The following is a 26,875-nucleotide window of genomic DNA, read 5'->3' as shown; positions in this document are numbered from 1 at the left end:
AGACAGAGGCTCCCTGAATGGATACAAAAACAAGACCTATATATATGATGTCTACAAGAGACCCACTTCAGACCTAGGGACACATACAGACTGAAAGTGAGGGAATGGAAAAAGATATTCCACGCAAATGGAAATCAAAAGAAGGCTGGAGTAGCAATACTCATATCAGATAAAATAGACTTTAAAATAATGTTACAAGAGACAAAGAAGGACACTACATAATGACCAAGGGATCAATCCAAGAAGAAGATATAATAATTGTAAATATATATGCACCCAACATAGGAGCATCTCAATACATAAGGCAAGTGCTAACAGCTACAAAAGAGGAAATCAACAGTAACACAATAATAGTGGGGGACTTTAACACCTCACTTACACCAATGGACAGATCATCCAGACAGAAAACAAATAAGGAAACACAAGCTTTAAATGATACATTAAACAAGATTGACTTAATTGATATTTATAGGACATTCCAACCAAAAACAACAGAATACACTTTCTTCTCAAGTGCGCACAGAACATTCTCCAGGATAGATCACATCTTGGGTCACAGATCAAGCCTCAGTAAAATTAAGAAAATTGAAATCATATCAAGCATCTTTTCCCACCACAACGTTATGAGATTAGAAATAAATTACAGGGGAAAAAAACATAAAACACACAAACACATTGAGGCTAAACAATACGTTACTAAAAAACCAAGAGAGCACTGAAGAAATCAAAAAGGAAATCAAAAAATACCTAGAGACAAATGACAATGAAAACACGATGATCCAAAACCTATGGGATGCAGCAAAAGCAGTTCTAACAGCGAAGTTTATAGCAATACAATCTTATCTCAAGAAACAAGAAAAAACTCAAATAAACAATCTAACCTTACACCTAAAGGAACTAGAGAAAGAACAAAGAAAATCCAAAGTTAGTAGAAGAAAAGAAATCATAAAGATCAGAGCAGAAATAAATGAAATAGAAACAAAGAAAACAATAGCAAAGATCAATAAACCTAAAAGCTGGTTCTTTGAGAAGATAAACAAAATTGATAAACCTTTAGCCAGACTCATCAAGAAAAAGAGGGAGAGGAATCAAATCAATAAAATTAGGAATGAAAAAGGAGAAGTTACAATGGACACCGCAGAAATACAGAGCATCATAAGAGACTACTACAAGCAACTCTATGCCAATAAAATGGACAAGCTGGAAGAAATGGACAAATTCTTAGGAAGGTATAACCTTCCAAGACTGAACCAGGAAGAAATAGAAAACATGAACAGACCAATCACAAGTAATGAAATTGAACCTGTGATTAAAAATCTTCCAACAAACAAAAGTCCAGGACCAGATGGCTTCACAGGTGAATTCTATCAAACATTTAGAGAAGAGCTAACACCTATCCTTCTCAAACTCTTCCAAAAAATTGCAGAGGAAGGAACACTCCCAAACTCATTCTATGAGGCCACCATCACCCTGATACCAAAGCCAGACAAAGATACTACAAAAAAAGAAAATTACAAATCGATATCACTGATGAATATAGATGCAAAAATCCTCAACAAAATACTAGCAAACAGAATCCAACAACACATTAAAAGGACCATACACCATGATCTAGTGGGATTTATCCCAGGATGCAAGGATTCTTCAATATAGGCAAATCAATCAGTGTGATACACCATATTAACAAATTGAAGAATAAAAACCATATGATCATCCCAATAGATGCAGAAAAAGCTTTTGACAAAATTCAACACCATTTATAATAAAAACTCTCTGGAAAGTGGGCATAGAGGGAACCTACCTCAACATAATAAAGGCCATATACGACAAACCGACAACAAACATCATTCTCAATGGTGAAAAACTGAAACCATTTCCTCTAAGATCAGGAACAAGACAAGGATGTCCACTCTCGCCACTATTATTCAACATAATTTTGGAAGTCCTAGCCACAGCAATCAGAGAAGAAAAAGAAATAAAAGGAATACAAATTGGAAGAGAAGAAGTAAAACTGTTACTGCTTGCAGATGACATGATACTATACATAGATAATCCTAAAGATGCCACCAGTAAACTATTAGAGCTAATTACTGAATTTGGTAAAGTAGCAGGATACAAAATTAATGCCCAGAAATCTCTTGCATTCCTATACACTAACAACGAAAGATCAGAAAGAGAAATTAAGGAAACAATCCCATTCTCCATTGCAACAAAAAGAATAAAATACCTAGGAATAAACCTACCTAAGGAGGTAAAAGACCTGTACTCAGAAAACTATAAGACACTGATGAAAGAAATCAAAGATGACAGAAACAGATGGAGAGATATACCATGTTCTTGGACTGCAAGAATCAACATTGCGAAAATGACTATACTGCCCAAAGCAATCTACAGATTCAATGCAATCCCTATCAAATTACCAATGCCATTTTTCACAGAATTAGAACAAAAAAATCTTAAAATTTGTGTGGAGACACAAAAGACCCCAAATAGCCAAAGCAATCTTGAGGGAAAAAAAACGGAGCTGGAGGAATCAGACTTCCTGACTTCAGACTATACTACAAAGCTACAGTAATCAAGACAATATGGTACTGGCACAAAAACAGAAATATGGATCAATGGAACAGGATAGAAAGCCCAGAGGTAAACCCACACACCTATGGTCAACTAATCTATGACAGAGGAGGCAAGGATATACAGTGGAGAAAAGACAGTCTTTTCAATAAGTGGTGCTGGGAAAACTGGACAGCTACATGTAAAAGAATGAAATTAGAACACTCCCTAACACCACACACAAAAATAAACTCAAAATGGATTAAAGACCTAAATGTAAGACTGGACACTATAAAACTCTTAGAGGAAAACATAGGAAGAACACTCTTTGACATAAATCACAGCAAGGTCTTTTTTGACCCACCTCCTAGAGTAATGAAAATAAAAACAAAAATAAACAAATGGGGCCTAATGAAACTTAAAAGCTTTTGCACAGCAAAGGAAACTATAAACAAGACGAAAAGACAACCTTCAGAATGGGAGAAAATATTTGCAAATGAATCAATGGACAAAGGATTAATCTCCAAAATATATAAACAGCTCATGCAGCTCAATATTAAAAAAACAAACAACCCAATCAAAAAATGGGCAGAAGACCTAAATAGACATTTCTCCAAAGAAGACATACAGATGGCCAAGAGGCACATAAAAAGCTGCTCAACATCACTAATAATTAAAGAAATGCAAATCAAAACTACAACGAGGTATCACTTCATACCAGTTAGAATGGGCATCATCAGAAAATCTACAAACAACAAATGCTGGAGAGGGTGTGGAGAAAAGAGAACCTTCTTGCACTGTTGTTGGGAATGTAAATTGATACAGCCACTATGGAGAACAGTATGAAGGTTCCTTAAAAAACTAAAAATAGAACTACCATATGACCCAGCAATCCCACTACTGGGCATATACCCAGAGAAAACCATAATTCAAAAAGACACATGCACCCCAGTGATCATTGCAGCACTGTTTACAATAGCCAGGTCATGGAAGCAACCTAAATGTCCATCTACAGACGAATGGATAATGAAGATGTGGTACATATATACAATGGAATATTACTCAACCATAAAAAGTAATGAAATCGGTCATTTGTAGAGACATGGATGGACTTAGAGAGTGTCATACAGAGTGAAGTAAGTTGGAAAGAGAAAAGCAAATATCGTATATTAACGCATATATGTGGAATCTAGAAAAATGGTGCAGATGAACCAGTTTGCAAGGCATAAATAGAGACACAGATGTAGAGAACAAACGTAGAAACACCAAAGAGGGAAAGCGGGGGTGGGTGGGGAGTGATGGTGGTGGGATGAATTGGGAGATTGGCATTGACATATATACACTAATATGTATAAAACAGATAACTAATAAGAACCTGCTGTATAAAAAATAAATAAATAAAGATTTTTAAAAATACACAGGAAGATGATCTCTTAAAAGAGACAAGGAAGAAACAGTCACAGAATTAGGAGAATCTGAAACCATCATTAGGTAGTTAAAGCAGAAATGAATTTATGATCAGATGTAGGTAAGCAGAGGACACCTTAGGACTGAGCTACTAAAAATCCATCCTAGTCCCCTGGCGGTCCAGTGGTTAGGCCTCTGCACTTTCACTGCTGAGGATCCGGGTTCGATATCTGGTCAGGGAACTAAATATCCCACAAGCTGCGAGGTGCAGAAAAAAAAAATTCATCCTAACCATCAGATATTACCCAGGAGCTTGTGAGAAATGCAGAATCTGAGATCTCACTCCAGATCTACTGAATCAGAATCTACCCTTTAGCTGGATCCTCAGGCCAATATGAACATTAAAATCTGCCAAGCTTTGGCTCACAATATTGCTGGAAGGCCTGGAGGAGTAGACTTAAAACGAAGCTTCCAGAGATAACTGTAAGCCCTCAGGATCACCATGCCTCTGTCATCACGATCAGGAAAGAAGCCACGAACACTCTGCTACAGGAAGCTGCTAAACCAGGAAGCTAGTGACCAGGAAACAAGTCTGCCACAATCCACGCCTGCAAAATTGATGCCTCACCTGATCCTCCTCTCCACTTAGCTCCAGGTTCAAGTCCTGTGCAAGTTCATTTAATTAGCAATTCCTAAATCACATTTGGAATGCCAGCTGCAAGGGAATCTAGGTAATGTCTTCCCAGCTTAAACTAGAAAGAAATAGAAAGGGATATTGTGTGAATCACAGTATCCACCACTGGTGGTGTCACAGAAGCTCTGACAGGTGCTGATATATGGCCCCCAATATCTATTCTCCCTTTCATCCATGGCAGTAGACTACCCCGAATAAGGACGTTTCCCAGCCTCTCTGCAGATAGATATGACCCACGAGATTAAGTTTGGGCCAATAATATAAAAGCGAAAGTGTCACATAGCAGCTCCTGGGAATCTTTGAGAGACAGCAGGAGCATGTCCTTTATATTCTTCTTTGTCCCTCCTTCCAACATGCTGCTTGGAGCACCATCTTGGACTATGAGGTTGAGGACTACACCCTGGTGTTGGCAGAGCAGAGCTAGAAAGAGTCACCCTTCCAGCTCTGATGACTGATTCTGTATACATGAAGAACAAATCAACCACGGTTATCTTGGATCACTGCCAGCAGAACCTAATTCTAACCAATACAGATTTCAAGGGCACTGGTTCTTGACATTTTGGCAGATCACTGATCCCTTTTGAGAATCCAACGAATGCCCTGGACCATCCTCCCTAGAAAAATGCAGATTTGTACAACACTTGGTATAAAAATTTTAAAGACTGCATGTTGTTTCTTAAGACAATCTAGGGACTCATGGATCCCCAGTTAGGAAGCCCTAGAGTTGAGATTTTTCAAGAAGAAACAATTGTAATCAACAGGTAAATGAAAAATTTAAAGAAAAAGTAAGAACTGGGAAGTAGCCCCTGGATTTGGCTTCCGATTGCTGATGCCATTAGTAGGAGCAGTTGCAGTGCAGTGGGTTGAGGTGGGACAGAAGCCACACTGTAGAGTGCCAGAAGAATGGGAATCAAGGAAGTGGAGGCAGCAAGATCATCAACTATTTAGAGTAGCATGGCCCTTAAGAGAGTGGTGGCCAGGAGACAGTGGAGGCCATGGGCTCCAGGGAACATTTTCCTGGCCTTCCTCTGCTTCTAGGACTAGACCAGCCAGAGTTAGGGTAATCTGGGATATCCAATACCGCTCAGTGTTGCAGCCCAACTGGTGGCTTTGGCCTTCACTGCCCTGGAAATGCTGATGCTGTCTCAAAAATGAGGGTTGAGGGGGAGCCTGGGGGCAGGAGAGGTCCCTGCTCTCCCTTAATTAAGGGAGCAGGAGAGGTCCCTTAATTAAGTCCTTCCCCTTCAGACACTACACACTAGGGTGCCTTGGACATCACTCCACGAGACGACCGCCCCTGCTGCCCCTCCGTCCCCACTTCTGGTGTTGCTGCTGTGACTGGATCCGAGACCCGAAACCAGTGCGTCCAATAGCCTCCGCACAACGGTGGAGCTAATGTCCAAGCAGACCACAGCCAGTCCTCAGGAGAGGAGAGGGAACCACACCATGTATCCTGGTTTCTCTTCTCACCAGGAAGCTCCTTCGTGCTCTTCCGCAATCAGGCCTTGCACTGGCGTTCCTGGCATGTCTCCATGACTCTCTCTCCACCCACACCTCCTCAACCCTGCTCTGCGATCCCAGCCTCATCCCTTTCTTCTCACCCTGAGCCCTTCCTTTCATCATCCCTGAACACACTGGTCACTTACATCCTCTCTTTTTTAGCATCATCCTTTCTAATGATAAAACTACCTTCCCAATGAAAGATTTATTGTGCACGGAACCCTCCCCAGCTCCCCACGGTGGTGAAATTAGACAAAGGCTAGTCACATTTGGGAAACTGGAGAAGGAAATGGCTCAGATTTACACCCGAGCCCTGGGGAACAGCACCACCAGTGGGAGCCTATGGCAGAGGCTCCACCTTGAGTGGCAGAACTTTTATGGGGACACAAACTGCCCATTTATCTCCTATCTTGGGAGGAAGCAAGGATCCTCACTGGGGCCTGGCACTTGCCGGTTTGCTGATTGCTGGGCCAAACTGTCGGGTTTTAGTAGTCCTTCAAAGGCATCCAGGGAGAAAGCGAGGGTCCCGGGTCAGAGCTGGAGCAGGGTTTGCTCTCACCTCTGTGGCCTCCACTTCCCAGGACATACTCCTGCTGCTCTGGACCACGGCAACCTCCAGAAAGGAGATCGGGCTTACGAAATGGAAATTGTCCAGCGAAACTTAGAAACATCCCACCGGTACCCGCCTTACTTCCCACTACCAAGGTCCCAGTGTTCAAAAAATACAGAGCTTAGCAGCTGCAGAAAGCCTTTCAGATAAATTAGAGCTGAGCCAAACATTCAAGTACCGGGGGCCTGGTTCCCTAGGGCAGCCTCGTCCTCCTCCCCTGATCAGCATTTCCTGGGTGAGGAGGAAGAATTCAGCAAAAGGAGTAAATGTCCCCCTGGAATTTTAGCAAGGGACCTGGAAAGAAACACAGGCTCTGGCCTCTGAAAAACCTGGGTGGCAATCCCATCCCTGCCACTGACCTGCTGTGTGACCTTGGTCATATCCCTTAACTTCTCTGAGCTTCCACTTGCTTTCTCAACTGTAGACTAAGAATTAGAATTCCTCTTATATACGGTTGTAAGAATTAAACAAAATAAGGTCTGCACAGTTCCTGGTTTTTATTAAGTTACCAACCTGCTTGCAGATAGAGCCTCTAAAAGAAACTGTTTCCCATTTTCTGAAATGCTCTCCTCTCTGCCCTTAGCTTCCCTTTCTCCTCTCTCATCATTTCTTTCTCTAGCACAGGGAAAGATCTCCTAGGTCCCCACTATTCGAAGGTCCAGGGCGGCAAGCAGCCTCAACCAGGAGTTTGTGAGAAATGCAGAATCTGAGGCCTCACCTCAGACCCCCTGAGTCTGAATCTGCATTTTAATAAGATCCTCAAGTATTTCTCTGTGCAAATTAAAGTTTGAGAAGCACTTGCACTGGGTTACCCCTTGCTTCTTTTATTTACAACATCAAATAGAACGGAATTTCACACCACTTAATGGGAGTTTCCCTCTAGCAAATTGCTACACACTAAAATCTTCTTAATTGTGGCACTTGAGCAACAACAAATCATAATATTAATTAAAATAATAACACAATCTAATATGTGTTTAATGCTTTGGTATTTACAACACTTTTTTTTTTTTTTAAATAAATTTATTTATTTATTTATTTTCGGCTGTGTTGGGTCCTCGTTTCTGTGCGAGGGCTTTCTCTAGTTGCGGCGAGCGCGGGACACTCTTCATCGCGGTGCGCGGGCCTCTCACTATCGCGGCCTCTCTTGTTGCGGAGCACAGGCTCCAGACACGCAGGCTCAGTAGTTGTGGCTCACGGGCCCAGTTGCTCCGCGGCATGTGGGATCTTCCCAGACCAGGGCTCGAACCCGTGTCCCCTGCATTGGCAGGCAGATTCTCAACCACTGCGCCACCAGGGAAGCCCTACAACACTCTTTTACACCCACATAATCTCATCTGATTCTAGAATATGGGATGGCTATCTTCAATCAGAGAGTGTTTGAGTGAGAGAATGAATAAATGATTGAATGGATGACTTGGGGACTATTTAGTGGAGAGAAATTGAATTACAAGAGGGCTTTTAGGATTACACCAATGAGGAATTTTGTCCAGTCGCTAGTAAGAGATTCAAAACAACAGTGACCTAAACAAGACAGAGACTTATTTTCCTCTCATATGATAAACCATCTGCAGGCAGGTCAGGCTGGTATGGGGATTCTACAAGGTCTCAGAAGCTGGAATCTGTCATCTGCTCTGCCATCCTCAGCACATGACGTCCATCTTCAAGCTCACCTCATGAGTGAAAGATGGCTGTTGGAGCTCCACCCATCAAATTCATATCCCAGGGACAAAGAAAGAAGAATCGGGGGAAAGGGAAAAGGGGTGCTTGCTGAGTTAACTCCTTTAAACAGCTTTCCCAAAATCCCACCCAATCACTGCCACTGACCTCTCATTAGCCACCCCCATTTGCAAGGAAGGTTGGGAAATGTGGTTTTATTAGCCAGATACATGGTGCCCCCAACATAGGAGTAAGTAAGGTGGGGATAATGGCTATTAGGATGAAAGTTAGCATTCTCTGCCAAAAGGGGTACGAATGAAAGGGAAGAATGCATATACAGATCATGTTCAGTGTGTCAAGGCCTTCTTGGAAGTGTTTTGTGTTTCTTCCCATGCAACAGCTCAATAAGGAATAGAACAGGGCTTCCCTGGTGGCGCAGCGGTTGAGAATCCACCTGCCAATGCAGAGGACACGGGTTCAAGCCCTGGTCCGGGCAGATCCCACTAGCCGCAGAGCAACTAAGCCCCTGCGCCACGACTACTGAGCCTGCGCTCTAGGGCCCACGAGCCACGACTACTGAGCCCTTGTGCCACAACTACTGAAGCCCACGCGCCTAGAGCCCACGCTCCACAACAAGAGAAGCCACCGCAATGAGAAGCCCGCACACCACAACCAAGAGTAGCCCCCGCTCTCCGCAACTAGAGAAAGCCCACGTGCAGCAACGAAGACTCAACGCAGCCAAAAATAAATAAATTTATAAAAAATAAATAAATAAGGAATAGAACAGTCTGGACAGGAGGGAGTGGTCCCTGCTAGGCTGCTTCTGGGGAAAAGGAAAGAGTCTTCTTACCAATGTATTACCTGAGGGCTCAAAATGGGGGGAGGTGAAAAATCAGGCCCCTCAGCTAGTCCAGCTCAGCTGGAGTGTGGTTTTCTCTCCAGAGGATGCTGGTTCATGATGGAGTTGTCATCACTCGTGCTCTTCTTCCTGCCTGGGATGCTCTCCCTCCTCGACATCCTAATTCCAATCTTCTTCCACCCAACCCCTGCCCCATCCTTCTGTTCTCAGCTTGTATGTTCTCACAACCCTGTGATATATTTTGTAGGGGAGCAAAATTTGCCACCCTAGAATACGACTCTTTGGCATGAGGAAGAAACAAAAGACTCAGGAAGTTTTTTTCTTTTTTTTCTTTTCACCTCCCCCTTAACTACCTAAAAGAATTCAGAGAGAGGGCCTTCTCCAGGAAAGAGAACTATCACCAGAGCTATCTATAGTATAATATGAACTAGGTGTGGTATACAGGCAGGAAACTAGCAAAGTCTGTTTGTTAAAATTCCTCTCTCTGTCCCATTGTTTCTACACGGCTCAGCAAACATTTAACAAACATTTGCTCTTTTTTCATCTTCCTACAAATTGCCTTCCTTCCCTTTGAAGTCCCAGACACATGCTCCCTTCTCCTTAGTCCAGAATGACATATATACCTCATGCTGCCTGTATTTGGAATCTCTCACGTCAATGTGGATTTCTTGTACATAAGTAATTAAATTTGATTTTCTCCTATTATTCTGTCTCGTGTCAATTTAATTCTTAGACCAGCCAGAAGAGCTGAGAAAGGTAGAGGAAAATTTTTTTCCTTCTTGACAGTTCTCATAAACCTGGATTTTACCTGTATAGTACTTGTTCCAGGTCTGTCCTGCCCTAGCCTCCAAGTATAAGGTCCCTGGGGGTATATACCACGTCTATCCTATTCGTCGTTAAATTTCCAGTAGTTTGAGGGTTTTGGGGGGGGGGGGTTTTGTTTTGTTTTTATAAATTTATTTATTTATTTTTGGCTGCATTGGGTCTTCGTTGATGCGCATGGGCTTTCTCTAGTTGCGGCAAGAGGGGGCTACTCTTCACTGTGTTGCGCGGGCTTCTCATTGTGGTGGCTTCTCATTTCAGATCACGGGCTCTAGACGTACGGGCTTCAGTAGTTTTGCCACGTGGGCTCAATAGTTGTGGCTTGTGGGCTCTAGAGCACAGGCTCAGTAGCTGTGGCACACCAGCTTAGTTGCTCCATGGCATGTGGGATCTTCCCGGACCAGGGCCCGAACCTGGTGTCCCCTGCATTGGCAGGTGGATTCTTAACAACTGCGCCACCATGGAAGTCCCAAATTTCCAGTACTTTGCACAGTACCTGGAACATAGTAGATGCACCAGAAATACTTCTTGAATGAATAAATGTGTTTGATAAGGAAGTTCATACTATTCCTTAGCTCTTTGGATCAATAACAACAACAACAAAATCTATCTAAACTAGCTTAAGCAAAAAGGGGAAACTTAATTTTAATGATATCACAGAGTCTAGATTACAGCCTAGCCTCAGGAATGGAGCAGAATCAGAAACTCAGACACCACTGGAAGTCTCCTCATCTTTCATTCTCTCTTCTGAGACCAGCTTCCCCTGCTTGTTACTTCCACACAGTGAGGAAAATATGACTGTCAAGAGAACCTAAGAGTTATATGTTATTGGACCAATCAGCTGGAGAGAAGTTAAGATAGCTCTTTCTCTCTCCAAAATTCCCAAGCAGAAAAATTATTGTTCCAGTGTGGGTCAAGTGCCTGACCCTGGACCAATCAAGTGACCAGGGGCCAGGGGCCTACTGTAGAAACATGACAGTTCCTACTGCAACCTTGTAGTTTGGGTGTGGGAGAGCTGACTCCTGGAAGAGAGGTTTGGGGCAGACCAAACTGTGGACGACCACTGAAGTGAGCAAGCGCTCCCCAACACACACCAGCCCAGTTCCTCGGCCACAGCTCCAGCATCTCCTTGGATTAATGCCAGGTTCTCTGGGGCCTCCACTGGGTCTCCAGGGCGCTTGCTGGAGTTCTCTGGTAGATTCTAGTATCTGGATTTCACTCTTCATTAATTACTCAGAACCGTTCTTCCCCAACAATGCCAGTGTTCAGAGGGACCATGGGCACTTGAGGCTTCGCAGGGAAGGCCTCCTCAACAACCAGGAGATCCTGCTGGGCCTTCCTGGCTGAAGAAGGTGGAAAGTGGAGTCAGGAGAGTCATTAGGCAAGGTCAGACCTGAGGAGGAGGCAGCTCTCTCCATGACTTCCCCCAACCAGCACTCTATCCTACCAATTACATCTGGTCATCATGCAGCTCTGAGGGCTGGGCTTCCACAACCATGTAACAAATGAGGAAACTAGGGCCCTGAAAGGGGGCAGGATACGAGGCGTGGTCGTTCAGCAGATCAACAGCAAAGATAACACTTGGAGTGAAGACTGCCGCCATGTCCTGCCTGCCATCTGCTGCACATGGTGGGGTGTCGCTCCAGGGCCTTGCTTCAGATGTATAAGCTCCCCCATCATTAAACCATTGATGTCTCTGTTGCTGACTCCGGGCTCTTTCTTCAGTCTTGAAGCAGGGCAAGCACAGGCCTTGTAGGCCTGTGAGGTGCAGCACAACATGTAAACATAAATAGACCATCTTCCAGAGCCCATCTAGGAAGGATGAGAAACCCAGAGTCTGCATAAGTGCAGAACCCAGCTCCCCGCACATGTTCCAGCTCATCTTGCCTGGCCTCCTCATCTGTCGGTGGGACTCTGGCCTCGTCACTGGCCAGTGGGGCTCCCAGCCTCCGAAGCAGCAATGAAAACTCTCATGCAGCATCTCCAGAGACACTCTGGTCTTCAACCATTACCCCAGGCCTTCCAGCCGAAGCTGATTTTAAAAATGTGAAAGGATTTTTCTAGAAATGACAAGACGCTGTACATGGAGAGTTGGATGTTACTTGGCTCCTGTGTTACAAACAGTTTAGGTACCTTACTGTGAAAGTGAGTCCTACAGTATTTAAGTAAAAGGTATTCATAGCAAAAAAAAAAAAAAAAAAAAAGATGACACTTGAACTTAAGCCTCCTTTTTTTATGCTCTTAGTATAGAGACTGGAAGAGCTTGACACTTCTGCAGAGACATGGCTCTGCTCACCAAACACAGACTACACTTCCCAGGCTCCCTCGCATCTAGGTATGGACCATGTGATTGAGTTCAGCCCATAGGAGAAGGGTAGAAGAAATGCATGCCACCTCCACATTTGCCCATAAAATATTCCAAGTAATATTCCACACCCTCTCCCTTTCATCTGTGAGGCTGGAAGCAAAAGGCTCTGAGGTGGCAGAGCTTCCTAATGGAAGAAGGCCAAATCTCTGATTTCACCGCTTGGAGGAGAGCTGCCCAGGAAAGAGTCACCCTACCAAGAAGATCTGCTGTGGACTTTACTGGAGCAAGAAATAAATCTTTACTGTATGTTAAGCCACTGAGTTTTGTTTTTTGTTTTTTTTTGGCCGTGCCGCACGGCTTGCAGGATCTTAGTTCCCCAACCAGAGATCAAACCCAGGCCCTCGGCAGTGAGAGCACGGAGTCCTAACCACTGGACCACCAGGGAATTCCAAGCCACTGAAATATTGAGGCTATATGTTATCATCCATAGCCCAGCATACCTAGACTAGTACAACTCTGGTGAAGGCCCTCTTCTCTATGAGAATTGGACCTGACCTCCTCTAGCACTCTCTCTGTCCTTTGACTCTGACAAAGACCCAAACTGCAAAGGGGCAGTGCAGCTTTGCAATTAGGAACAGAGGCCTTAAATCCAGTCACATCCGAGTCTGAACTCAAGACCCACCACAGACAGACCTAAGCAGCTTTCTTGATCTCTTTGAGCCTATTTCCACATGTGTAAAATAATGATACCCAGTCCAAATGTGTTTTTAAGGATTCAATGAGATATGATGTGCCAGTGGTCTCTGCCCTGGGGACAATGAGGGAGAATGGATCTGGAGGGGCGAACAAAAGACAGCAGGGCACCATGTCAATCAAGGGAAGGCTGGATTCTGTTTTATTTGGAACTTTTCAGCAGGAGAGTTCACCACTGCAGAAAAGCATAATGCAATGGCAACAGTACTGGTGGTATTTGAGCCATTAATATAACATATCCGTATCAGTGAGGGTTGCATTTGCAGTTGTTGCAGATTGGCAGGGAATAACTACTTCATTATATCTTCTAGTGAGGGTCTGCCCAAGCATTTCCCTGCTGAAAAAAACAAGTGTATGTATATATGTATATAATCTTCTCTGTATGGTTCCAATTTTAGTATATGTGCTGCCCAAGTGAGCATGAACTGTATGTTCTTATAAATTCTTTCTATTTCCCCCTTTACACTAATTGTGGCATTTTGTGGTTTAATATTATTGAACTGGGATGTAGGTTGGTTACATTATCTATAAATGCTGAAGTGGCACTGAAACGTATTATAAGAAAAGGGCACTGGGTTGCATAAAGTTGAGAACTACAAGGTGCAGGTGACTCAGTGCCAGCACACTAAGAAGTGCTCGGTAAACAGTACCTATTGTTAGGAAGTCTGTTATCTCCCTTCATCGCCTCCAGTCACCGTTGGGTTGATGACCGTGGACACCAGTCCTGCTGTGAGTCACCAGCGCGGTCGGTCGCGGAGAAGAGGGCACAGACTGGGAGCCAGTTCCCCTGAGGGTGGTGGCGCTAAATGACGCAAGCGTGGGTCCCGAGCAACCGACATTGACACCACGGACCCCTCCCTCGGAAGCAAGGTGTCTCCGGAGGAACGGACTCTCTCCCGAGCCCTGAAAGCCCCGCGACGCCCTGTACCAAGTGCGCCTGCGCGGCCCCCTCGACGCAGACCAGCATCCTGGGCTTTCCGCCAAAGCCGGGAGGTGGGGCCAGGCCTGGCTCCAAAGCCGCCAACGAGGCGCGCCCGGCCCAGCTGACGTCAGCGAGTTGGACGGGTCGGCGAGGAGTGGAGTTGGCCTGGAAGCAGGGCCGTCTCACCCCCAGGGGAAGGGAGGAGGTGGGAGAATTGGGAGAAGAGGGAGGGAGGAAAAAGGCAGGCGGGGACGGGAAGTGAGCCCGCGGAAGTCTGACTCAGGCCAGTCTGAACAGCCGTGGGGAGGGGAAACGGGGTACCAAGTTACTTACCTGCTTGAAACTTGGCATTCAAGGCGCCTGCCTCCATCTCCGTCCTCATCTCCCTGCCATGCCCGGGACCCTGCCGCAGAACTACTTATAGACTCCTCCGAAGGCCAGGCTAATCCATGCCTATGTGCCTTTGGGTACACAGTACTCTGCCTGAATTGCTTTTCCCTGGCTTATCTAGCTTGAGGCTTCCTTTAAAGTGTCACCTTCTCCATGAAGTATTTCCCAGTCCAGACATAATTACTCTTATTTCTGTGCTAAAATCCACAGATGTCTACGGTAGACGAGAATGGGCGTTTATCACTTTAGTACAGTGCTTGCAAACTTCAGTCTCCATCAGAATCACCCAGAACGCTTGTTAAAGCACAGACTGCTGATTCCAGAGTTTCTGATTCTATTCTGGTCTGGGCTGGTGTTGGAGGAAGAATCGAGAGGGCATGACCACTGATTGACCCACCAGCTGGACTCAGCCAGTCGCAGGCTCCGCCCACACCCTTTGTCTTTGGAATGTACGCTCAGCCTACTTTCCCACAGTGGGAGCTGTTTCAAGGATGTAGCCTTGAGAGAGAAAGGTATTGTTGAGACTGTCTGGACTGAATATATGACTGAATCCAGTTAAGGTCTCTTTAACTTGAAGGTTTTGGTGGGCAGGTACAGGGATCTACTCGTCTTGCAGGCGCCCAAGACAAGCCTCCTAAGTAAGTACCCTTGCTTATTAAATCTGCCACCTACCAGTCTGGAGTGGTCTGCCTCTTTCTTTGGTCTCTCCCTGCCCTCTGGGTATGGGACCAGTTTGTGAACGAACAGGTGGAGCCAAGAATGTTGACTCCGAACCAAGTTCCCAGGTGTTGTTGATGCTCCTAGTCCAAGGATCACACTTTGAGAACCACTGGTTTAGTACAAGAAATCATCATGCCTGGGTACGATCAGTGCTTATTTGTTAACTCACTCAATAAATGTCTACTTTGGGCCTGCTGTGTGCCAGCCGGGACCAGGTGTTGAGTATTCAGTGTAAGCAAAACAGACATAGAACCTACCCCCATGGAGTATACAGTCAACTGGGGAGACGGAAATTGAGCAAATAATCATACTATTATATTAACAAATTGTGATAAACACTCTAAAGGAAAAGAAAAAGAATATTATGAAAAAGAATAGTAACAAAAACCTATTTTATATTTTTCCTATTTTTTTTTTTTAAAGGAGAGAGCACAAACGCAGTCCCCCACAAACACAAATTATGCAACTGAGTTTCTTTCACACATTTGGGGAAATTGCAAGGGTCGGCACACTCGGAGTGCAACGGAGGAGCCTTGCCCTAGGAAATACCACCTTCTTGATCGTGGTATTTCCCCTGCCAGGTAAGTATACAAGAGCCTATTTTAGATTGAGTGGTCAGGTAAGGCTTTTGGGGGAAAAGGGACATTCAAAGAGGCGTATTTTAAACAAATTCCTATAGGGTGGACTTATTGCACAGTATTATGATCTATTTTTAAGTTGTCCAGCCTAACACTAGCCTATGTTCTCCTTGAAAGCTAAACTCTTGTCTTATTAATATTTTTGCCGGGACTTCCTTGGTGGCGCAGTGGATAAGAATCCGCCTGCCAATGCAGGGGACACGGGTTCGAGCCCTGGTCCGGGAAGATCCCACATGCCACAGAGCAACGAAGCCCATGCCTCACAACTACTGAGCCTGCGCTCTAGAGCCCATGAGCCACAACTACTGAAGCCCACATGCCTAGAGCCCGTGCTCCACAACAAGAGAAGCCACTGCAATGAGAAGCCCGCGCACCGCAACGAAGAGTAGCTCCCGCTCGCCGCAACTAGAGAAAGCACAAGCGCAGCAACGAAGACCCAACGCAGCCACAAACACATAAATAAATAAAGTTATTTTTTAAAAAGACAAAAAAAATATTTTTGCCTTCAGCGTGCTGCAGAGAGTAGGGCCTTGATAGATAACGTAAGAATGGATGGAAAGATGGAGGGAGCATTGGAAGAATGAACAAATGAATGAATAAAATGTCAGATGATGTATGCATGTGTGCATGGGTGGATCGATGGATGGATGGAAGGATGGGTGGTGGATGGATGGATAACTGTCTCTGGCATCAACACAGAGAACCAGGATTCTCTACTTACCAGTGAGGCCAGAGTAGAAACTGATAGAAACTTAGCTGACTCCTTTACTGTATTTCAAAATCCTGTTCATCATTTAAGGTGACCACAAATGGCCCCTTCTCCCCAGAGCTCCCTTGATTATCATTGCTCAGCCTCACTCCCCACATGAATGCGTGTTATCACCTCTCACACTCCCGCACGTGCCACACTTACTTCAACACACGCAACTGCCCTATGCTTGCCATTTACTACCTGTGTGCAAGTTTCTTCTGTGTCAGACTCAGAAGGGAAAAGAACTGGGGGGGAGGAAGAGGAGAAAGTTTTTCTCCTGGCTCTGAGCTAAAAAAGGCACAGAGCACAGAGGGTGGTGAGGAGATTCTTGCTCTGATAATTCCTCACATGACTTCAAAAAAAAGCACTTTAAATGACACATTTCCTCTAAATATGTGTCTTAGGCTCCTAAGAGGGACATAGTTTATTCAGAGATTCAATTTGAGTTAAATAAGGAGAAGAAAATCACCCAGGGTCCCTCTGGGGTGTTTAAAAATGGAAAGTGAAAAGAAAATTATATAGAGACGAGTTCCTTCCGTTTGAAAACTCTCCAACCGGGGATGAAAGTTCAACTGGCTCTGCAGGCTTCAGACTTCCATACACTTGTTTCCAGCCCCATGGAAGCTCTTAGCCACCCAAGCCTGTCCTCCTATGCCAAAGGAACTTGACTTCAGAAGGGAATTTCCAACGGATTTACAGGTGGGAATAGAGCCCCTCTCCAACCAAAAGAGGGCAGAACAGAGAATCTGGGACATGAAATTCCCCAGAGATTGAAATAAAATACTTCTCAACTGTGAAGGACTTGAACAGAATACTCTCAAAAGAGGACAAGAGATAACAAGTGTGGGATGAACGTCCAACCCCAATATTAACTAAAGAAGTGTAAAAAAAGCAAGATTTCATATGTATGTGCACACACGCATGCACACATTTCAAACTTAATACTCCAAGTCAGGATGTCCTGAAATGGCCTTTAGTGGGACTGTAATTGGTACATTTCTGAAGTCATTGGGCAGTAAGTAGGTCTCAAATGTCTATAAAATGTTCATGCTCTTCCCCCCAAAAAAGAGGAGGATGCGATTTGACACCAATTTATTTCCAAATCCGATCATCTATCCTAAAGGAATCACTTGAAATACAAAACAACAACAGCAAAAAGAACACTAAACACAAAGACATTCATCTCTGTGTTACATAAATTAGTGAAAGACTGGAAACAGCCCAAAAGTCCAGCAACTAAAGAATGGTTGTTGGACTTCCCTGGTGGCACAGTGGTTAAGAATCCGCCTGCCAATGCAGGGGACACGGGTTCGAGCCCTGGTCCAGGAAGATCCCACATGCCACAGAGCAACTAAGCCTGTGTGCCGCAGCTACTGAGCCTGTGCTCTAGAGCCCATGATCCACAACTACTGAGCCCGCATGCCACAACTACTGAAGCCTGTGTGCCTAGAGCCTGTGCTCCACAACAAAGAGAAACCACCGCAATGAGAAGCCCGCACACCGCAACGAAGAGTAGCCCCCCGCTCACCACAACTAGAGAAAGCCCACACGCAGCAACAAAGACCCAATGCAGCCAAAAATAAAATATTAATTAATTAATTTAAAAAAAAACAAAATAGTGCTGGCTCAGTAGTAAGTATGCTGTTTATTTATGAAGGAAGGAAGGGAGGAAGGAAGGTTGGTTGTTGGTTGGACATTTATAGAATTCGATATATCCATGTCCAATTATGTGTTCTGCAGGGTTCTTCCTTGGGGAATGTGCTAGCGATGTTGTGTAGGATGTAGGCTGCAGGTCCTTCAGGAGAACACCCTGATTGAGTCCCTCGAGTCCAAAACCTGGTTCTCAGCTCCTCAGGGTCAGAACCTTACTTCTTACTGCACCACATAAGAGCAGATTCTTGGTGACAGACTTTCACTAATAACACCCATGGCTGATAACATCAAAGGCTGATTTATTAGATTATGGCGGATGATATCCCTTTTCAAACAGCAGAATACGTAGCCACTGCCCAAAATCTGTCCCTCATCTGGTTTTGTGTAGATGGGAGGAAACATCAGAAGGTTTCTTGGTGAGCTGCATGTTTGAATAAAAGAAAATGGGTAGTCTTGAGGAGTATTTTTTCAAGCCATGGTGAAGCTTGATGAAATGTCCCTGATCTATAGGACAGACAATTTCTCTAATGACTGAGATGCTTGTTTCTCTCCCCTGGACAGCCCGAAGGCTGCTTGGTGACCAGCTGGCTTTCTTGCACCTGCCTGTCCATGCTCACTGCTTCTCTTTTTATGAATGCAGTTCCATTCTCAGCACAGGTGACTGACCAATCCAGGGGTGGCACCAGCTGGATCAGTCATCGTCCCTCCTATGGGCATATGGAGTTGGGGTTGTGCTAGTTCTCAATCTATTGCCTCTCAGCTCCAAATTCAATCTTCATTGTCTGCCCTGCAAAAATGTAGTGGATCATCTCAAAATTTTTCCTTTGTCAGCTGACCGATGTTAAGCTTTGTCAGTAGAGGACACTGGAGAGACATTGTAGGAGAGATTTTCCTTCCGGATTCCAGTGTGCTCTGCTCAGCAGGCCCCTGTGGCAGGCAGCGCCTGGCTCCTACAGCCTGGACAGCTTCTCCAGTATCCAGCTCCTGCGATGCAAGTGACTTATCCTGCATCAGCGTCCTGCAGGACAGATGGCTTCTTTAGCATCCAGCTCCTACAGTGCACAGTGGCCAGCATCATGCAAACGCCCCAGCTTCCCCTCGCACTCCTGCTACAGGTGGTTTTGTAGAAGAGGGACCCCAGTAAATACATCCCAAGCACTCTAGAGGGTGGATTTCCAGCATATTCTGCTCTGCCAGTGCAGCACCATAGTGACTTCTCTACCATCCCGTGAACCACAGCTACACCCTCTCCTACAAGGTCTGAGTCTTAGCCATGAGGGTGGGATGGCGGTGTGGGCTGCCTCAGCCCGAGGGGGAGCAGCTGCTCCTTGTAGCTGCTGTTCCCATACTCCTGAAGTCCACTGGGCCTTGGGAGACTCTCTAGTATCCTAATAATCCTGATAATGTCCCCCTCTTTTTTTTTTCAGTTTAATCTAGCTCTGGTGTGTTTTTGTAACTTATAAACAAAAGAGACGTAACTTGGGAATCCCTGGTGGTCCAGTGGTTAGGACTCCGTGCTCTCACTGCCCAGGGCCCGGGATCAACCCCTAGTTGGGGAACTCAGATCCCACAAGCTGAGCAGCACGGCAAAAAAAAAAAAAGAGAGAGAGAGACTTAACTAATACAATTGGACTCTGGGAGACCCTGCACCTCTTCTCATTATATATTAACTTCAGTAGAAAATTTCGTGTTTGAGAGATGTCCCCATTTGAAAAAACATTATTTATAAAAGTGAAAATAAGAAGCAACTTGGAAGTCCAATAATAGATATGATTTGAAAAGTATTAATGTGCCTGTTTCTTTTGGTTTTTTCCTCCTCAGCACAAATCACGTGGGCTGGTTATTCTTCACTTGCCCCTTCAAATCCTTTGTCCACCGTTTTCCACCCTCTCTGTATACTGGGAGGTTGACCTCTGCAGAATACTTGTTCCCCTGCCTTCCCATTCAGTCGGGACAATGGGAGGCCCTGAAAAGAGATAGAGGGCAGGTGGAGGGAGATGTCAGAGTCATTAGTCCCCTAGTTCCCTCTCAGCCAGACCACGGGGGAGGCCATGGCTGCATCCCTCCTCCTAAATTCCTGTGCGACGGTCTCGCTCGCACAGCTGCAGCTTTTGCCGTTGCTCCAGGACTAGGGGTGGTAATGCCCTCACATATCTCTGGTCCTGAGTGCTTCGCCATTTCTTACATGTTACCCTAGGCTTGCTGGCATCTTCGTAGGTAGTCCCATTATGAAACTCTTCAGTGACTGCGTTGGGTAAGCCATCTGTTTTCTGCTGAGACCCTGGCCGATTCCGTATCCATGAGAAGGCAGGAGGAGCAGTGGTTAGAATTTGTTACAGAAAAGAAGCAAAGAGGAAGACGGAGGTTTCTGACATGCAAAATGGGGTCACATAGGAAGACAAAACCCTAAAGGCAGGCGATTCAAATTATTTCTTCAGATTATTCTTTAGTTAGACCCACTGTTAATTTTCCCTCTTGAGGAGGTAGGAAGTTGTGCAGGAGACTAGATCAGCTAGAGACGAAGAATATAGAAATCACAGTTTTTCTGCACATTCCCAGTTGAAGTGTGATATAAGTCTGTAACCACTACAGGGACATAGCTAACTAAATTATATGCGGGTAGGATGGAATATTAATGATGACTACAGCAAATGAATAAGAGCTTATAATGTACTGCCAAGTGAAAAAGGAAGGCATGAAACTCATAGTATGATCTCAGCTATGTTAAATATGTACACATATATGCGTAGGGAAAAAAAAAAAAACTTGGAAGGAATTCACCAAAATGTATAAAGAGGTTGCCTTTAGGTGGTGGGATTAAAGGTGGTATCTATTTTTTCATTTATATTTTTCTTTATTTTCCAATTTTTCTACAATGAGCATGAATTACTTTTGCAGCCAGAATTTTATTTGGATTTTTTAGAGCACACATACATCAGCCTCTGCTCACGTTATCAGGAACAAACCAGACTGACCCTGGCAAGTCCCAGCCAAGGAGTCCGCCCCCAGATACGCCTTGGCCTGGTTCGTGTCAGGAACCTCAGCAAACAACTCTCTAAGTTAACCCTTTCTTCAGAAAAGAGTAGGAGGTGGTGAGGCAGGTACCCTTCTGAGGAGGTTGCCTGCGGGAGCAGGGTTGCTACAGCGGATCCAGGTGTCCTGAGCACCTACCGTGGAGCTATGGGGAGCTATTAGTCTTACAGTCAGGGTTAGGTTGGGCCACCTGTAGTGGGCTGCTGGGAAACAAAGTGAGTCACAAGTAGTCCTGTCCTTGGGGAACAAACAGGGACTCTCTACCAACAGTGACAGGCACAGGATATGAATGGTGTCCTTGGAGAGTAGAAAACACAATAGGGCCAGCTACATCAGAACTGGATGGAGATGTGTAAGTTGATCCCTCTTCCCACCCAGGTGAGTGTGGTCTTGCCTTTGGGCCTTTGTGTGGGCCCTTCCCTCTGCTTGAAATGCCACCTCCCTATCCCATCTCTGTCTACTGCTGCCTGACTTACCTTTGGACTATCTAGGTAGAATAGCAAGAAGTCTTCATCCTGGTGGATTCAGGCACTGGGTGCTCACCTCATCTGTTCTGGCCCCTGGAGGGTGCAGAGAGGCACCCTCTGCTGGGAGATGCATCACACATAAGACCTCCTAAGGGCAGGGGCAGTGCTGGTGTTGGTATTTTGATGTTGTAGGGGAGAAAAAATAATGTTTTCTCCACCCTTCTGAGTTCTTAGCTGAGACCCCTGTAATAAAAGACAGATTAACAAGAGAAAAACAAACGGAAGTTGATTAACATGTATACCTCATTGGAGATACCCAGGGGGAAATGAATAACGAATGCCCTGAGGTGGCTTAGAATTCAGGATTAAATACGATCTTAATAGGGAAGAGGGGGGTTGGGCAGGGAATGTAGGACTCTCAGGTGAGGGGAAATGATTTTAAGGATAGATGAATGGGCCCTTAGATTGAAGATATGGTAGTTCATGACAAATTTTATCTTCTGGGTGTGCTATCAACTTCTAGTCTCCTCTCCTGTGATAAGAGTCACTCTTCCCTAGTTGATGATACCACCGGGGAGGGACTCTATGACAAATGAGTTCTTCTGGAAGATCTATCTTTAGGCAGATAAGGAGAGTTCAGAGAAAGCCTCTCCCTACATTTGCTATTTTTCAAGTGCTTACAGCTCAAAATAGCATATTCTGCTCCCCTTCATTGTGGTTATTTATGTTGTGGTTTTCAGTTTCCTTCCCCTTAGTTACCCCCACCCTAGGCTAGTTGCCCTCCACCCATCACAGCCTAGTCTGTGGGAAAAGCCTTCCCCCGGGTCCTCACCAGGGCCCCTAGCAAAGGCCCAGCCTGACCTCAGTCTCACTGTAGCCCACAGAGCTCGCCCCACCAGTGCCCAGGGCTACACCCAGACAAGTGCACGACCTGTGGAGGGAAAGAGATTGCAAAACCCGGCCACCTGCTCAGCGTCGAGGTGCGCTCGCCCTGAACTTCTTTCCTTCCCAATGGGTCGGGCTGCCATGAACCCTCCCTGTACCTCCTCCCTCAACAAATGTTGAGGATCAAGAGGAAGAAGCTTAAAGTTCCTGAGCCCTGAGCCCTGAACCCTGGGCTCTGTGGCTCTGTGGCTGGCCATTTGTCTGGTTCAGAGCAGAGATGGTATCTCTGGGAGGGTAACGGGAAGTATCCCCTTCCCCTCCAAACACTACTCTTTCCCTTCCTCCCAGTCAAACCCATTATGCCTACCCAGTCATGGCAGACACCTAGGCAGGAAGGACCACAGGTATGGCCTCATTACCTGTCCCTGCTACCGGATGACATGCCTGTAGCCTTACCTGCTGAATCAGTCATTGCTGGGTGAGGGTGAGGAGAGGAAAGAAGACACTCGTTGCCTCTGCCGATCTTCCCTTCCTATCCTGTCTGACTGGCCTGGCCTGGAGGTCAGCCTTTGGCCAAGAAATCACACAGAACTGCATTTTGTTTCTGTTTACTTTCTTGTCAGAGAGTGTGCTCATTTTAAGGCAGTGCTTCTCAAACAGTAATGTACATAAAGATCCCTTGGAGATCTTGTTAAAGCACAGGTTCTGACTTGGTAGTTCCAACGTGCAGCCTGAGATTCTGCCTTTCTAACAAGCCCCTGACACTGCAAGGATTAAGGGACTCGATCTCGTATTCTAGGCTTAGCGAGGTATTGCCTGATCTGTGAAGGTTAGCAGAACTCCAGTGTCAGAGTTAATCACTGGGTTCCACTGTTTCCCCAACATCTGGCTCAGACCTTCACATATGTACTGACACGATCTGATTCATCTGTCCGCCGGGGGGCTGCCTGGACGAGTAATCTTCGTAGTCCTCATACTAGGATGGTGGATGCCCAACAGTATTTTGAATAAATGAATGAACGCATTAATGGCTTTTGAAGGCAATTTACAAAAGATGTAGGTTGTTAATAGCTAAGACAACATTTCCCAAACTGTGTTCCTTGGGATACCAGTTCTGGGGGTGTTAATACCGATAAATATTTGTTAAACAATGGAGGAGGAATGGGAAAGTTCTGTAGTCAATCTGAGAAATGCTAGGTTAAAAATAGACATCTGAGGGAGTTCCCTGGCAGTCCAGTGGTTAGGACTCTGCACTTTCACTGCCAGGGCCTGGGTTCAATCCCTGGTCAGGAAAGATCCTGCATGCCATGCAGCACGGCCAAAAAAAAAAAAAAAAGACATCTGAAGAGCTTCTCGATGCCTTTAATAATCTAATGGTCATTGCCAGTGTCCGAGACAGGGATTCAGTGGGCAGTGTTGTCCTCACTTATTTGACCACAGAGAACTTTCCTTTTTTTTTTTTTTGACCACGCTGCTCGGCTTGCAGGATCTTAGTTCCCTGACCTGGTATTGAACCGGGCCCTCAGCAGTGAAAGTGCTGAGTCCTAACCACTGGACCACCAGGAAATTCCCACACAGAGAACTTTCCTGAGAAAGTTACAGTGCTAGTGTGCTGAGGAATATAGGGGACAGTCATCACTCTGGGTGCTTATCCAAAGACTGTAGATAAAAATTGTTACAAAAGAGATCTAGAGAGAGACTTCCCTGCTGGCGCAGTGGTTGAGACTCTGAGCTCCCAATGCAGGGGGCCCAGGTTCTATCCCTGGTCAGGGAACTAGATTCCACATGCATGCCACAACTAAGGAGCTGGCGAGCCACAACTAAGGAGCCCGCCTGCAACAACTAAGACCCAGTGCAACCAAAAAAAAAAAAAAAGAGAGATCTAGAGAGAGGAGGGGAGAGGATGTGAGAACTAAAAAGAAAGACCCCCTTTTTCTGTTCCCCTTGCAGACTGGGTCAACAGACTATTAAGATCTTATCAGTCACTGGGGTTCTACCTGCTCTTCTGGATTTCTCTGGGAGCCGGACACAAGGAGAATTCTGACTCTCTCTTCCTCCTCTGATGTACTTTAGTGTCTGAGACAGGGAAGCCAGGAAACCTAGCAAAGACTACTTGGTGCTCAGTCCACTAAGAGACCAAGGGCTCTGGTAAGTATCTCCAGAAAGAACGTTATTCCAGCTAGAAAGCAGGGACGGACATTTTTTAAATGACCATGTAATACAAGTCTGTAGTTGAGATTAGGGTTGAAATAAACTGACAAAAAGAAAGGGAGAGGGGGCTTCCCTGGTGGTGCAGTGGTTAAAAATCTGCCTGCCAGTGCAGGGGACACGGGTTTGAGCCCTGGTCCGGGAAGATCCCACATGCCGCAGAGCAACTAAGCCCGTGCACCACAACTACTGAGCCTGCGCTCTAGAGCCCATGAGCTACAACTACTGAGCCTGCATGCCTAGAGCCCGTGCTCCACAATAAGAGAAGCCACCGCAATGAGAAGCCCGCCCACCACAACGAAGAGTAGCCCCCTCTCGCCGCAACTAGAGAAAAGCCAACGTGCAGCAACAATGCAGCCAAAAATAAATAAATAAATTTATTAAAAATGAAAAGGGGGGGGGAGAGTCTAGCAAAAGGGTCCCAAGTGAATCCCAGAGTTTTTTTTACCATAAAACAGTGGTTCTCAACTGGAGGTGATTTGCCCCCCTCATTGGACATTTGACAATGTCTGGAGACATTTTTGGTTGTCACAACCAGGGAGGAGGGATGCTACTGGCATCTAGTGGGTAGTAGCCAGGGACATCCTATAATGCACAGGACAGCCCCCTACAGCAAAGAATTATCACGCCCAAAATGTCAATAGTGCCACTGTTGAGAAAACTTCTTGTTCTAAAACATCACCGGTAATTTAAAATTTAGAATGTTGCTTAAATTCAGCTGTTTTACTACAAAGAATCAAGAGAAATTTATTCAGAAGATAATCCACGATTACCAATTTGGAGGTTCAAATCTTAGTCAACAGGGACTTCCCTGGTGGCTCAGTGGTTAAGAATCCGCTTGCCAATGCAGGGGACACAGGTACGATCCTTGGTGCGGGAAGATCCCACATGTCGCGGAGCAGCTAAGCCCGTGCGCCACAACTACTGAGCCTGTGCTCTAGAGCCCGCAAGCCACAACTACTGAGCCCATGTGCCACAACAAGAGAAGCCACCACAATGAGAAGCCCGTGCATTGTAACGAAGAATAGACCCCGCTCGCCACAACTAGAGAAAGCCCGCATGCAGCAACGAAGACCCAACACAGCCAAAATTAAAATAAATGAATAAATAAATTATTTTTAAAAATCTTAGCCAACAATACTATTTTGTAAATTTAAACGACATCACAAAGAGCACTACACATTTTGCAGAGAGACATACAAATAAAACGACTCACAGCATACATTTCCTTTAATTTAAAAGTTTGGGGGTTGGGGGCTTCCCTGGTGGCACAGTGGTTGAGAATCTGCCTGCCAATGCAGGGGACACAGGTTCGAGCCCTGGTTGGGGAAGATCCCACATGCCGCGGAGCAACTGGGCCCGTGAGCCAAAAATAAATTAATTAAAAAAAAAAAAAAAAAAAAAAAAGTTTGGGGGCTTCCCTGGTGGCGCAGTGGTTGGGAGTCTGCCTGCCAATGCGGAGGACGCGGGTTCGAGCCCTGGTCTGGGAGGATCCCACATGCCGCAGAGCGGCTCGGCCTGTGAGCCACGACTACTGAGCCTGCGCGTCTGGAGCCTGTGCGCGGCAGCGGGAGGCCGCAATAGTGAGAGGCCCACGCACCGCGATGAAGAGTGGCCCCCGCTTGCCACAACTGGAGAAAGCCCTCGCACAGAAACGAAGACCCAACACAGCCATACATACATACATACATACATACATACATACATAAAAAAAAGAATGTAAGCAGACAAGAATATCATTTAAAAAAAAAAAAAAAAGAGTGAAAAAAAGTTTGGGATGTTGCCTGGTTTCAGCTGTTTTAGCACAAAGAATTTTGGGGGAATTTATGAAATAGAGGGGATAAAAATGTACAGATAAATAAATATTATGAGTGGAGCTGGGAAGAACCCCACTCCTGGCTATATCATTAGAGAAATTCTTACACAGGTGCATAAAGAACACGTAAGAGGATATTTTATCACAAAGTTATTTGTGGTGATTGGAGGGCTGGACACAATGAGGCATCCATCACTGGAATGTTCTGTCACAGTAAGGAGCAATGA

General features: G+C 45.4%; 2 long non-coding RNA genes and 1 other non-coding gene across 4 annotated transcripts in view; 1 reads left to right on the top strand and 2 right to left on the bottom strand.

Annotated features, from left to right (window-relative positions):
- LOC132367762 (uncharacterized) overlaps nt 1–14,796 on the bottom strand; it is a 50,013-nt gene extending 35,217 nt beyond the window's left edge. For both annotated transcript variants that reach the window (XR_009503851.1, XR_009503852.1), the window contains exon 1: nt 14,421–14,796. This is a non-coding gene — a long non-coding RNA (uncharacterized LOC132367762). The remainder of the gene's footprint in view (nt 1–14,420) is intronic.
- LOC132367761 (uncharacterized) lies at nt 14,629–16,284 on the top strand. The gene is made up of 3 exons (XR_009503850.1): nt 14,629–15,115; nt 15,621–15,778; nt 16,004–16,284. It is a non-coding gene; the product is annotated as an uncharacterized LOC132367761 (long non-coding RNA).
- LOC132368341 (U1 spliceosomal RNA) lies at nt 15,618–15,786 on the bottom strand. Its single transcript, XR_009504074.1, has one exon. It is a non-coding gene; the product is annotated as a U1 spliceosomal RNA (small nuclear RNA).
- Nucleotides 16,285–26,875: the final 10,591 nt, after the last annotated feature.

This window comes from Balaenoptera ricei, chromosome 6 (genome assembly GCF_028023285.1).
Source record: "Balaenoptera ricei isolate mBalRic1 chromosome 6, mBalRic1.hap2, whole genome shotgun sequence".
Taxonomy (NCBI): Eukaryota; Metazoa; Chordata; class Mammalia; order Artiodactyla; family Balaenopteridae; genus Balaenoptera; species Balaenoptera ricei.
The sequence above is the reverse complement of the archived record's forward strand: the minus strand, read 5'-3'. Positions and strand labels throughout refer to the sequence as shown.